We start from the raw sequence: 13,055 nt of genomic DNA, 5'->3' as shown, positions 1-13,055 counted from the left end.
GAGACTTTGGACTATGAACTTTGAAGTTAATGCTGAAATGAGTTAAGACTTTGTGGGACTGCTAGGAAGTTATGATTGGTTTTGAAATGTGGGGACATGAGATTTGGGAGGGTCCAGCATGGAATGATATGGTTTGGCTGTGACCCCACTCAAATTGGGAGGGACCCAGTGGGAGGCAATTTAATCATGGGAGTGGGTCTTTCCCATGCTGTTCTCATGATAGTGAATAAATCTCACGAGATCTGATGGTTTTATAAAGGGGAGTTTCCCTACACATGCCCTCTTGCCTGCCACTATGTAAGACATCCCTTTACCCTTCCTTCATCTTCTGCCGTGATTGCGAGGCACCCCTAGTCATCTAGAACTGTGAGTTCATTAAGCCTCTTTCCTTTATAAATTACTCAGTCCTGGATATGTCTTTATTAGCAGCATGAGAACTGACTAATACAATACTTACAAAGCAGTTAGGTTTAAACATCTTAATAAGTGCTTATATCCTAAAATGTGGTAGTCATTTAAAAAATGGTATAGATATATTGAATGAAAAAATATTTACTTCACTTTTAAATAATTAGTAAGAGCATATGTATATCTGTTGGGAACTTCATAATTGGGCAAATCTTGGATCAGATTGAATACAACACCTTTAATTCCTATTCACACTGTTGTTCATGTGGGACTTGCTTTTATCATAGTAATAGTAAAAAATCCAGTTTTACCAAGATCTGATGTCATCAAATGAATATTATATGTCATCTAACATTGAGACCGTGGATTACCTGGAACTGGCATGGGATGGCCAACAGATGTTGAATGCAGTTGTACTTCCCTTAAATATACAAACTATTCCATGGTCCCCTGCATGTTCTCTGTGACCCCTTGGGGCACTTCAGCACACACTTTGATAATAATAGCTTAAGGGTAATACAAGGTTTCATGGACATCCATGAAACAAGATAATATACAAAGTAAGGTTTATTTGGGTATTTGGCAGGCACTCATGAGTTCTGCTCCATGCTCAGTGCTATACTGGTAGCCCAGGATGTAAAGATACATTGTTCTGAAAACAGACTTGTAAAGAACCTATGATGCAGTCCGTTTTCCTCATGGAATTAAATATGTATGTTTATGGAGGTAAGAACAATGTATGGAAGCATGGAAAAGGAGAAAAAAGCTCTATGTGAGAATCAGGAAAGGATTTATCCAACAGTTAACACCTGAGGTGATCCACGAAGGATGCAGTTATTTACCTGGTGGAAAGATGTGGTGAGAGCATTTGGGACAGATGGAAAAGAGGCACACAAGCCAGAGGTCATTGGATGCTGATCTGACTGTATCCTGGATCATAGCATGAGTTGGAGGAGGGAGAGACAGAATTGGAGGCTGAATGGCTAAGCACGGGCCCCAGGTGGACTGGTCAGTCATGTGAGCAGTTTCAGAACATTATCCATTGTTGACAGGTGCAATGGGAAATTGTGAGTAGGATGATGCTATCATGATTTCATGATTCAGTGATGACTAGAGATGTTTTGACATCTGGGAGTTAGACTGGGGAAAAGGAACATAGCGAGGTGATAACCAAAGCCAAGACACTACTAAGAAGGCAGGAGGTGCACAAATAACAAAAAAGATGGAGATGGAGCTTACTCTTAATGCGGAAGGAGAGACAGACACTAAACCAATTAAAGAGGCAAAATACATCAGGTGGTAATAATGTTAGGGGTCTAAATAAAGGTGATCGGTGACAAGGAGTGGTCAGATGGAGGTGGAGCAGAGGTGTGGTATGAGCTGTAATTTTAATAGGATGGCCAAGTGTGGCCCTACCAATTCAGGGACATTTGAACAAAGACCAGAGACAGGTGAGTGAACAAAACATGCACGAATTTCATGAAGAGCTTTGCAGTTGTTCTTATATGTTTTACTTCCTAGGGGACTTTNACGTTTGCAGCTTCTCTCCTGACAGGTCTGGAGGTTGTAGTTGTGGGCATTGTTCCTGGAAGTTTTGGCTCCAAACTTCATCTTAAAGCTATTTCAGTGATTCTGAAAACTACACAACACTATTTTAATAAATGTATTTATTTTGCAGAAGTCAGTCAGAATCAGCATCTATTGCTTGCCAATAAGGACTCTAACCAGTAATTCCTTCTTTAGAGAAGAGGTTCCTAAACTCTCTGACTCTTAGTGCCTCAGTTGTTTTGTTTTTTTTTTCCACTAGCATGCCCAGGCCAAAACAACTACCTAACAGCATATGTTTATTAAATACTTACTTATACTTAATACTTAATAAAGTTTGACTGTGTGTCACTCAAATCTCATCTTGAATTGCAGCCCCCAAATCCCCATGTGTTGTGGGAGGGACCTGATGGGAGGTAACTGAATCATGGGGATGGGTCTTTCCCATGCTGTTCTCATGGTAGTGAATAAGTCTCACAAGATCTGATGGTTTTATAAAGGAAAGTTCTCCTACACGTGTTCCCCTCTTGCCTGCTGCCAGGTAAGATGTGCCTTGCTCTTCCTTTGTCTTTTGACATAATTGTGAGACCTCACCAATCATGTGGAGCTGTGAGTCCTTTAAAATGCTTTCCTTTATAAATTACCCGGTCTTGGGTATGTCTTTATGAGCAGCATGAGAACTGATGAATACAGTAAATTGGTACCGGGTAGTGGGGTACTGCTATAAAGATACCTGAAAATGTGGAAGCGACTCTGGAACTGGGTAACAGACAGTGGCTGGAACAGTTTGGAGGGCTCAGAAGAAGATAGGAAAATGTGGGAAAGTGTGGAACTTCCTAGAGACTTGTTGAATGACTTTGATCAAAATGGTGATAGTGATATGGACAATAAGGTCCAGGCTGAGGTGGTCTGAGATGGAGACAAGGAACTTGTTGGGAAGTGGAGTGAAGGTCACTCTTGCTATGCAAACAGACTGGTGGCATTTTGCTCCTGCCCTAGAGATCTGTGGAACTTTGAACTTGAGAGAGATAGTTTAGGGTATCTGGGGGAAGAAATTTCTAAGCAGTGAAGCATTCGAGAAGAAGCAGAGCATAACAGTTTGGAAAATTTTCAGCCTAATGATGTAATAGAAAAGAAAAACCCATTTCTGGAGAGAAATTTAAGCTGGCTGCAGAAATTTGCATAAGTAACAAGGAGCTGAATGTTAATCACCAAGATAATGGGGAGAATATCTCCAGGGCATGTAAGAGGCCTTCACAGCATCCTAGAGGTCCACGAGGAAAAAAATGATATCCTAGGCTGGGCCCAGGGCCCCCTTTAAGGACTTGGTGCCCTGTGTCCAGCTGCTCCAGCCATGGCTAACAGGGGCCAAGGTACAGCTCGGGCTATGGCTTCAGAAGGTGCAAGCTCCAAGCCTTGGCAGCTTCCACATTGAGCCTGTGGGTGCACAGAAGTCAAGAAATGAGGTTTGGAAACCTCTGCCTAGATTGCAGAAGATGTATGGAAACACCTGGATGTCCAGGCAGAGGCATGCTGCAGGAGCAGAGCCCTCATGGAAAACCTTTACTAGGGCATGCAGAAGGAAAATGTGGGGTCAGAGCCCCCATATGGAGTCCCTACTGGGGCACTGCTTAGTGGAGCTGTGAGAAGAGGGCCACCATCCTCCAGACCCCAGAATGGTAGATCCACTGACAGCTTATACCATGTGCCTAGAAAAGCCACAGACAACACCAGCCTATGAAAGCATCCAGGAGGAGTGCTGTACTCTGCAAAGGCACAGGGGCGGAGCTGCCCAAGGCCATGGAAGCCCACCTCTTGCATCAGCATGACTTGAATGTGAGACATGGAGTCAAAGGGAATCATTCTGGACCCTTAAGATTTGACTGCCCCATAGGATTTTGGACTTTCATGGGGATTGTAGCCCTTTCATTCTGGCCAATTTCTTTCATTTGGAATGGATGTATTTACTCAATGCCTGTACCCCCATTATATCTAGGAAGTAACTAAATTGCTTTTGTTCTTACAAGCTCATAGGCAGAAGGGACTTGCCTTATCTCAAATGAGACTTTGGACTATGAACTTTGAAGTTAATGCTGAAATGAGTTAAGACTTTGTGGGACTGCTAGGAAGTTATGATTGGTTTTGAAATGTGGGGACATGAGATTTGGGAGGGTCCAGCATGGAATGATATGGTTTGGCTGTGACCCCACTCAAATTGGGAGGGACCCAGTGGGAGGCAATTTAATCATGGGAGTGGGTCTTTCCCATGCTGTTCTCATGATAGTGAATAAATCTCACGAGATCTGATGGTTTTATAAAGGGGAGTTTCCCTACACATGCCCTCTTGCCTGCCACTATGTAAGACATCCCTTTACCCTTCCTTCATCTTCTGCCGTGATTGCGAGGCACCCCTAGTCATCTAGAACTGTGAGTTCATTAAGCCTCTTTCCTTTATAAATTACTCAGTCCTGGATATGTCTTTATTAGCAGCATGAGAACTGACTAATACAATACTTACAAAGCAGTTAGGTTTAAACATCTTAATAAGTGCTTATATCCTAAAATGTGGTAGTCATTTAAAAAATGGTATAGATATATTGAATGAAAAAATATTTACTTCACTTTTAAATAATTAGTAAGAGCATATGTATATCTGTTGGGAACTTCATAATTGGGCAAATCTTGGATCAGATTGAATACAACACCTTTAATTCCTATTCACACTGTTGTTCATGTGGGACTTGCTTTTTATCATAGTAATAGTAAAAAATCCAGTTTTACCAAGATCTGATGTCATCAAATGAATATTATATGTCATCTAACATTGAGACCGTGGATTACCTGGAACTGGCATGGGATGGCCAACAGATGTTGAATGCAGTTGTACTTCCCTTAAATATACAAACTATTCCATGGTCCCCTGCATGTTCTCTGTGACCCCTTGGGGCACTTCAGCACACACTTTGATAATAATAGCTTAAGGGTAATACAAGGTTTCATGGACATCCATGAAACAAGATAATATACAAAGTAAGGTTTATTTGGGTATTTGGCAGGCACTCATGAGTTCTGCTCCATGCTCAGTGCTATACTGGTAGCCCAGGATGTAAAGATACATTGTTCTGAAAACAGACTTGTAAAGAACCTATGATGCAGTCCGTTTTCCTCATGGAATTAAATATGTATGTTTATGGAGGTAAGAACAATGTATGGAAGCATGGAAAAGGAGAAAAAAGCTCTATGTGAGAATCAGGAAAGGATTTATCCAACAGTTAACACCTGAGGTGATCCACGAAGGATGCAGTTATTTACCTGGTGGAAAGATGTGGTGAGAGCATTTGGGACAGATGGAAAAGAGGCACACAAGCCAGAGGTCATTGGATGCTGATCTGACTGTATCCTGGATCATAGCATGAGTTGGAGGAGGGAGAGACAGAATTGGAGGCTGAATGGCTAAGCACGGGCCCCAGGTGGACTGGTCAGTCATGTGAGCAGTTTCAGAACATTATCCATTGTTGACAGGTGCAATGGGAAATTGTGAGTAGGATGATGCTATCATGATTTCATGATTCAGTGATGACTAGAGATGTTTTGACATCTGGGAGTTAGACTGGGGAAAAAGGAACATAGCGAGGTGATAACCAAAGCCAAGACACTACTAAGAAGGCAGGAGGTGCACAAATAACAAAAAAGATGGAGATGGAGCTTACTCTTAATGCGGAAGGAGAGACAGACACTAAACCAATTAAAGAGGCAAAATACATCAGGTGGTAATAATGTTAGGGGTCTAAATAAAGGTGATCGGTGACAAGGAGTGGTCAGATGGAGGTGGAGCAGAGGTGTGGTATGAGCTGTAATTTTAATAGGATGGCCAAGTGTGGCCCTACCAATTCAGGGACATTTGAACAAAGACCAGAGACAGGTGAGTGAACAAAACATGCACGAATTTCATGAAGAGCTTTGCAGTTGTTCTTATATGTTTTACTTCCTAGGGGACTTTGGCAGTATCTGGGGCATTGCAGTGGTTCTTAACTGGGGATATTTTACCCTCTAGGGGACTTGGGCAGTATCTGGGGCATTGCAGTGGTTCTTAACTGGGGATATTTTACCCTCTAGGGGACTTGGGCAGTATCTGGAGACATTTTTGGCTGTCACAGTGAGCGAGGCAGCTGCTGCTGCTATCTAGTAGGTAGACCTCAGGGATGTTGCTAAACATTCTACAATGTACAGGGCACTTCCCACAAAACAAAAAATTATCCATCCTCACATGTCAACAATGCCAAGGTTGAGGAAATCTACAGGGTGAATCTGAAACTGACCTAATTATCCCATAAAACTGATGTTTATGGTTTCTTTGAATAAACATAGAAACTGATCCTCCCATCTTAAAACTTGAGAAGGATACATTTTTCTTATCTGAGTTCTTTTCTCAAGAAAAATAAAAACAAACAAAACAACAACAACAAAACAACCATCAGGGCTCCCAGGTAGTATCAGGAGCTGAAATTCACCAGATCACCACATCTGGACAATGAGATTCCAGACCTCTCATCATCAAGATCATAATAGCCAAACTGATTGCTTCCTGTTGACCAACTCCTCTTCCTCACTCCTCCCTACTTCCTGTTTTACTACACAAGGTTACTTTTTCTCTTCTATATAAACCCCTAATTTTAGTCAGTCAGGGAGAGGGATTTGAGACGGATATCCCATCTTCTTGGCTACAGCACCCAATTAAAGTCTTCTTCCCTGGCAATACTCATTGTCTCAGTGATTGGCTTTCTGTGCAGGAAGCATCAGGACCAAGAGTGAACCCCTAGTGTTTCAGTAACAAAATGAGATTCAAGTCCTGAGTCATGGCAATGGTTGAGAGAGGACACATGTCTGAACTGAAAACGTGACAGTGGAGATAAAGAGTAATGGCTGAATTTTCAAAAATGTTTAAGGGGCAGACTCTACAGAATTTGGAACCTATTAGGCATGAGCTACAGAGCAACTGTTTCTGAAAAGACCAACTGGGTGAATGGTAGCACCTCTTTGGGGGCCCCAGACCTCATTACTGTCATGTGCTGGTGCTCCTTCCTTGGTTGTACTGCCTCTTGGCCTGACACTTCCTGCTCATCACCTGCAGGAGCTCCTCTCAGAGGTTCCTGAGCCCCTATTGCAGTTTCCCATATTGTCATAGCACCTGGCATGTGGTAGGTGCACAATAAGGAATTGTTAAACTGAAAGTAGTGGTGGGCAGAGAACTCACATTGGTTGAGGAATGACTCAGAGGGAAAGAATTCAAGAAAGCAAAAGTGAACTCTTCTTTCTGAAAATGTGATTATTTAAGAAAATAAAAATATAAAGATACCAGTTTTGCAAAATATGTTACCATACAGTGTATACTTTGTTATCTGTTCCTCAGACGTAAGTGTATTAGTCCATTCTCACACTGCCATGAAGAAGTACCCGAGACTGGGTAATTTATAAAGAAAAGAGGTTTAATTGACTCACAGTTCCACGTGACTGGGAAGGCCTCAGGAGACTTACAATCATAGCAGAAGGCACTTCTACACAGGTTGGAAGGAGAAAGAATGAGTGCCAGCACAGAAAATGCCAGACACCGATAAAACCATTAGATCTCATGACAACTCACTCACTACCACGAGAACAGCACGGGAGAAACTAACCCCACAATTCAATTACCTCCACCTGGTCCCTCCCTTGACAAGTGGGGATTCTTACAATTCAAGATGAGATTTGGATGGAGACACAGAGCCAAACCATATCAATAAGTATCCAGAAATCTTAGAAAATTGGCTTACTCAATTACAGATATTATCATAGCAGCAATCAACCTAATACTCACGAAGCACTTTCCATGTACCAAACATAAGCTCCATAGCATGACCTAATTCAGTCCTCACCACAGCCTTGAGTTGGCACCCTCATTACATGCATGAAAGATGACATTGCTGGATTTGTGTACTGTTGTAATCTCAGCATCTGGTGGAGGGCCTGGCACATAGTAGATGCTTAGTATTTCTTGAAAGAAAAAATAAATAACTTGTACAAACAAAGCAACTGTGGCCTTAGAGAGATCAAATAATTGCCAAAGATCATGCAACTCGTAAGTAGAAGAGCATCTCAGCCTTCCCTCTGCAGAGCTGCTGGTAAAAATGTCTTTGATTGAGCTTCTCCATGTTGGTCGTGGGCCACCCACTTGACTTGTTCTAAGCTTTCAAGGTCACTGCTTCCATTTTTAAGGCTGAGTACCCCTTTTATGAGGTGTTTTAGGATTTCACCTACAGTCTCACCCCCACCTCCATGTATTGTAGAAGATCAATCGAGCTCTTTGTAAGTGACATTAGGGCAATTGATCCAGAACCAAAGGTTTATTTGAACCTGTTGAGTCAAGTGCTGCCATCTTCAGGAAGAGAGACCAAATCCACCTGTCTTCCACCCTCCTCTTTTGTTCTTTCTTAAGAATTCTGGGAACAATAATTCAAGGAAATCATTTCTTATTTTTTACTGATTTTAGCCTTTTCACAGGTAACAGATTATTTCCTTGGACTATCAGTTGCAAGATTCTTGAAAAAAGAGCAAATATTCACATGTATCTGGGAGTGCCATTGGGTAATATTTGTGAAATGACTGTGTTGAGAGACGTTTCATGTGTACTTGAAAACATAAACATGTGGACAATCCTGCTTTCCATACATGTCTTGCAAACATTAACTCCTTGTTAAAATGTTCACCGCTGAGATTAAAGATTCCTTGTTATTTAAAAGAATTACAGCCCCCTTCCACCCAGATAATGAAAGCACATCATCTCATAAGCCTGTTAAAAATGATATAGACAACGTATTGAAAATGCTCTGCAGGGAATGGCCTTATGCTGGCCCCTTTAGGGATGATCGAGATGAACTAATAGGTTTCTTTTATGTCTAATTTATATGATTCTAATTATGGCTTCCTTTTCATTCCTGTGGTTGTTCTCATCTGCCCACACAAATGTGCTGCACTTGTGACCCAGCGAATCTGCCTCCACTCCACCATAGCAACTTTCTCTTGGGACTTTTCTCAGTGTTTGATGTCAACCCTTTCAGGAAACGACTTGTAAACTGCAGACTTCTCTGAAGCATCATTGTACATGTAACAGAGAAGGAAGAAAGCCCAGGTAGAACTCTTTTTCTGGGATGTACATTTAAAACCGTATTATGGGTAAATAGAGGCAAATGACACAGAACCTAGGGCCAAAGGAATGTGTTGATTTCTCCATGGAATCCATGATTCTCTTCATTGGTCCTGACTGGATGTGGTGTATCACATTCACATGAATGTTTATGAAATCATCTATCATTATTGCAGCAAGGATGGAATATATGCTGGATCTAAGACATCTGGTGGCCTTTTGCCTCCTATTGAAATTCATGAAACTTCAAAATGATTTGAAGAATGGTGCCGAAAAGAACCACACAGGCCGGGCGCGGTGGCTCAAGCCTGTAATCCCAGCACTTTGGGAGGCCGAGACGGGCGGATCACGAGGTCAGGAGATCAAGATCATCCTGGCTGAAACCCCGTCTCTACTAAAAAAAATACAAAAAACTAGCCGGGCGAGGTGGCGGGCGCCTGTAGTCCCAGCTACTCGGGAGGCTGAGGCAGGAGAATGGCGGGAACCCGGGAGGCGGAGCTTGCAGTGAGCTGAGATCCGGCCACTGCACTCCAGCCTGGGCGACAGGGCGAGACTCCGTCTCAAAAAAAAAAAAAAAGAACCACACAAACCACAGTGTTCTCTGGCTTGCGCGTGGATTGGGGCAAGTGTGTGGGGAAATCATGGGCAAATTTGAAATTCTCTTAGGGTAGATAAGCTTAGCCCAAGATACCCACACTTGGAAGAGAGCTTCTCCAAGCTTGGGCAGCTTCAACTTCTCACTTCTCCTAATCACAACACGCACCGCAAGAGAACAGAGGCGGCCGCGCATACGCCCACCACGCGCGTTGTGCACCACCTTCCAGGTGTGCAATGTCGTAGACACCAGATCCCCTGGAAAGCGTGTTCCTCTGCGCCTCCTCCAGGGCTTTGTGGGAAAGCTATGAATCGTAGGGGAAGGAAGGAAGGAAGACAGGAGAGGACAGGAGCGAAAGGAAGGAAGGAAGGAAGGAAGCAAGGAAGGCAAAGGAAGGAAGGCGGCAGGCGAAGGAAGGGGCAGGGACTGAGCGAAGTGGTGGACATTCTAGCAGTGGGTTCACCTTGTCATTGTCCCATGTTTAACTCAGTAGAGTTTTAAAATCCATTGTTAAGGTGGCCACATGTATCTTTTATCTGCATTGTCTTTGTTTTTATTTATCCTGTATAGTACTGTTTCCTTTATTTTCTCCTCAGAGATTCCATCATGTCTCACTGTGTTTGATTTTCTCAAAAGATTTGAGTAGTGAGGGTGGTGGTGGTGGGCTGGCAGCAATAAGTATACAGCCTCGAAAATCCACACGAATCAAATAATTTTCCTATGTTGTTTGCATTTTTTGGTTAATAGCAGATGAAATGGACTCACCAGGAAATCTTTACATGCACTATTTCATCACTGAAGATTTTTAAAATACTCTCCTGAATGATGTACATTTTATTACATAAGGACTCTACATCCAAATAGATATTTTTGTGTAAAGCATACCCTGACTTATTGAAAAAAGAAAGGAAACAAAACACTCCCGCAAAATATTAAGTGTGTTTTAAGTGTGGCCTGGTTGCTTTGCCCATTAAAGCAGTCTGTCTCAGCAACAAAAGATGGAATCAACACAGAATAGAATTGGAATTATGCATGTCATTTATAATGAACCTCATTATACAAGGAGGTTTAATTCTATTATGAAGTGCTGCAGTTTGCAATCTTATTGCTATTCAGCTTTGAACAATGACAAAGAAAAAAATTCCCCACCCCGTGTCAGAGCTAATCCTTTTTAATGCTCACCATTTTGTATTGTTTATATATTTTCCTTAAAGAGAATTTTCCTGCCATGTTTATTCCAGTCAGCAGTGTGCCCCCTTCACCTTACCCATGTGCAGTGTCTCATTTTCAGTTCTCTTAAGAAAAACTGAAGGATTCCATACATTGTTTTGCTTCTGAGAAGTAATGACACAATGGCTACCACCACAGTTTAATCTGACATCATATTTATAAACAAGAAGGTGTATTTACCATCCAGCATAAGCCTCTAATTCCATCAGGGGCGTTTATGTATCCCTTCTTGACAGAATTATAGCTCAGTGGGCATTATTTGGCCCAATGCTCCATCGTGGCTGTGTGCATGGCTCCTAGGTTTAATAAGACCATTTACCATCAAATCCTTTTTCTACACATTTTTATTACTCAACAATAAATACAGAGGTGAGGTTCTGTTTGGTGTGCGCATATTTTGAGGCATTTTGGGGCCATTATTTTTAAGCACCAACTCATAAATTCCAGAATATTGTTTTAAATGCTTGAGCATTTCATCCTGGTGTGGCTGTCATTTCCAATATAACACCCTGGAGACTACACATGTCTACTCAGAATTGTTTACCTCGGGTGTTTGTTAACAACATTTGTTTATCTGCACCAAGAAGAGTGTTATATTAGGACTTGTGAAAACATTGAAGAGATATAGAAAAAAATAATGTTTGTTCTAGAAGGTAAATTTGTCGGTTGTGTGTTTAAGGAAACAAAGTATTTGTACGTAAATCTAATGTAGGAAGACTTCAAAAGCCACAATTACCTGGGGGTTAATAGATGAACAGTGAACCAGATTTCTCCTGTTCTTTCTCTCACCTTTTCTTCCCTTCTTGCCTTCTCCCTTTTTTTCTTCCTTCTGCAAAGTCTGTGAGATATGGGTTGAGATTCCAGCTCCATCATTTACTAGCAGTGTTTGACTTTGGACAAGGTATTTAAAATCTCTAAGCTTCATTTTCTTCAGCTGTGGAATAAAGACAGTAATAGTTCCTACTTCCTGTGTATGTTGTTACAATTCCATTTATATGAGCTGTGTATATAAATCACAGTGCTTGGTGCATAATAACCACTCAATAAATGTTAGCTATTATTTACATTACCTCTTTTTCCACTTATTTTCATTTTAATGATATAAATAAAAGTATTGAATTGAATCCTGTGTTTCTGGTAAACAAAAAAGGGAAACAATGTGTTACAGAGTTTGCATCTGAACCATTTTGCAGCAGTCAAGAGAGACAAATTAGAGACCAATTTGGAGGCTAGCCAGCAATAGCTGATCTACTGTAACCTTTGCAACCACCGCCCCCCTGAAAAAATGTATAAAAGCACTGGAGTATATTAGGTAATAAAAAGAAATGAATTACGAACACATGCCACAACATGTGTGAACCTTGAACACATTATGCTGAGTGAAAGAAGCCAGTCACAAAAGGTCACATATTGTATGATCCCATTTATGTGAAATGCCTAGAATAGGCAAATTCACAGGCAGAAAGTAGATTCTTGGTTGCCAAGGGATGAGGGAGAGGGGATTTGCAGAGTGACTGGTAGGGGTACAGATTTTATTGATGTGGTGATGAAAATTAGACAGTTGTGATGGTTACATGACTCTGAATATACTAGGAACCACAAACTGTGCACTTAAAAAGAGTGAATTTTATGGCACGTGAATTATATCTCAATAAAGCTATTCTAGAAAATACATATCAGACAGAACAGGGTCAAGTTCAGAATTCTGAGGCTCTCACTAGAGATTTTACCATGGTTGGATAACTAATGAATTATTTAATGCTATTTTGTGGGATTTATTCAACAGAAATAAATCCAAAATAAGCATCCAACACAAACACAGACGCATGCACAAAGACTCACAAGGATATGTGATGCGGTGCTACTTCTGAAAATGCAGAATGTATCTGATGACCCAAGGCTGGTGTCACTGGAGTAGAGCAGTGAACTCAGCTGGGGAGTGGCCAACGATTCCTGCTCACCCTTCCCTCTGAAACTACCTTTCACCTGCATTTGCTAGTGAAAAGCTCTCTGTAAAGCAAGACATCTAAATGTAATTACAATCATGATGGTTTAGTGCATTTTGAGATGTGAATTATCATGAGGACGGTGGTAAAT

The sequence above is a fragment of the Rhinopithecus bieti genome, unplaced genomic scaffold (genome assembly GCF_001698545.2).
Source record: "Rhinopithecus bieti isolate Rb0 unplaced genomic scaffold, ASM169854v2 scaffold_3734, whole genome shotgun sequence".
Classification (NCBI taxonomy): Eukaryota; Metazoa; Chordata; class Mammalia; order Primates; family Cercopithecidae; genus Rhinopithecus; species Rhinopithecus bieti.
Note: the sequence above shows the minus strand (reverse complement) of the source record.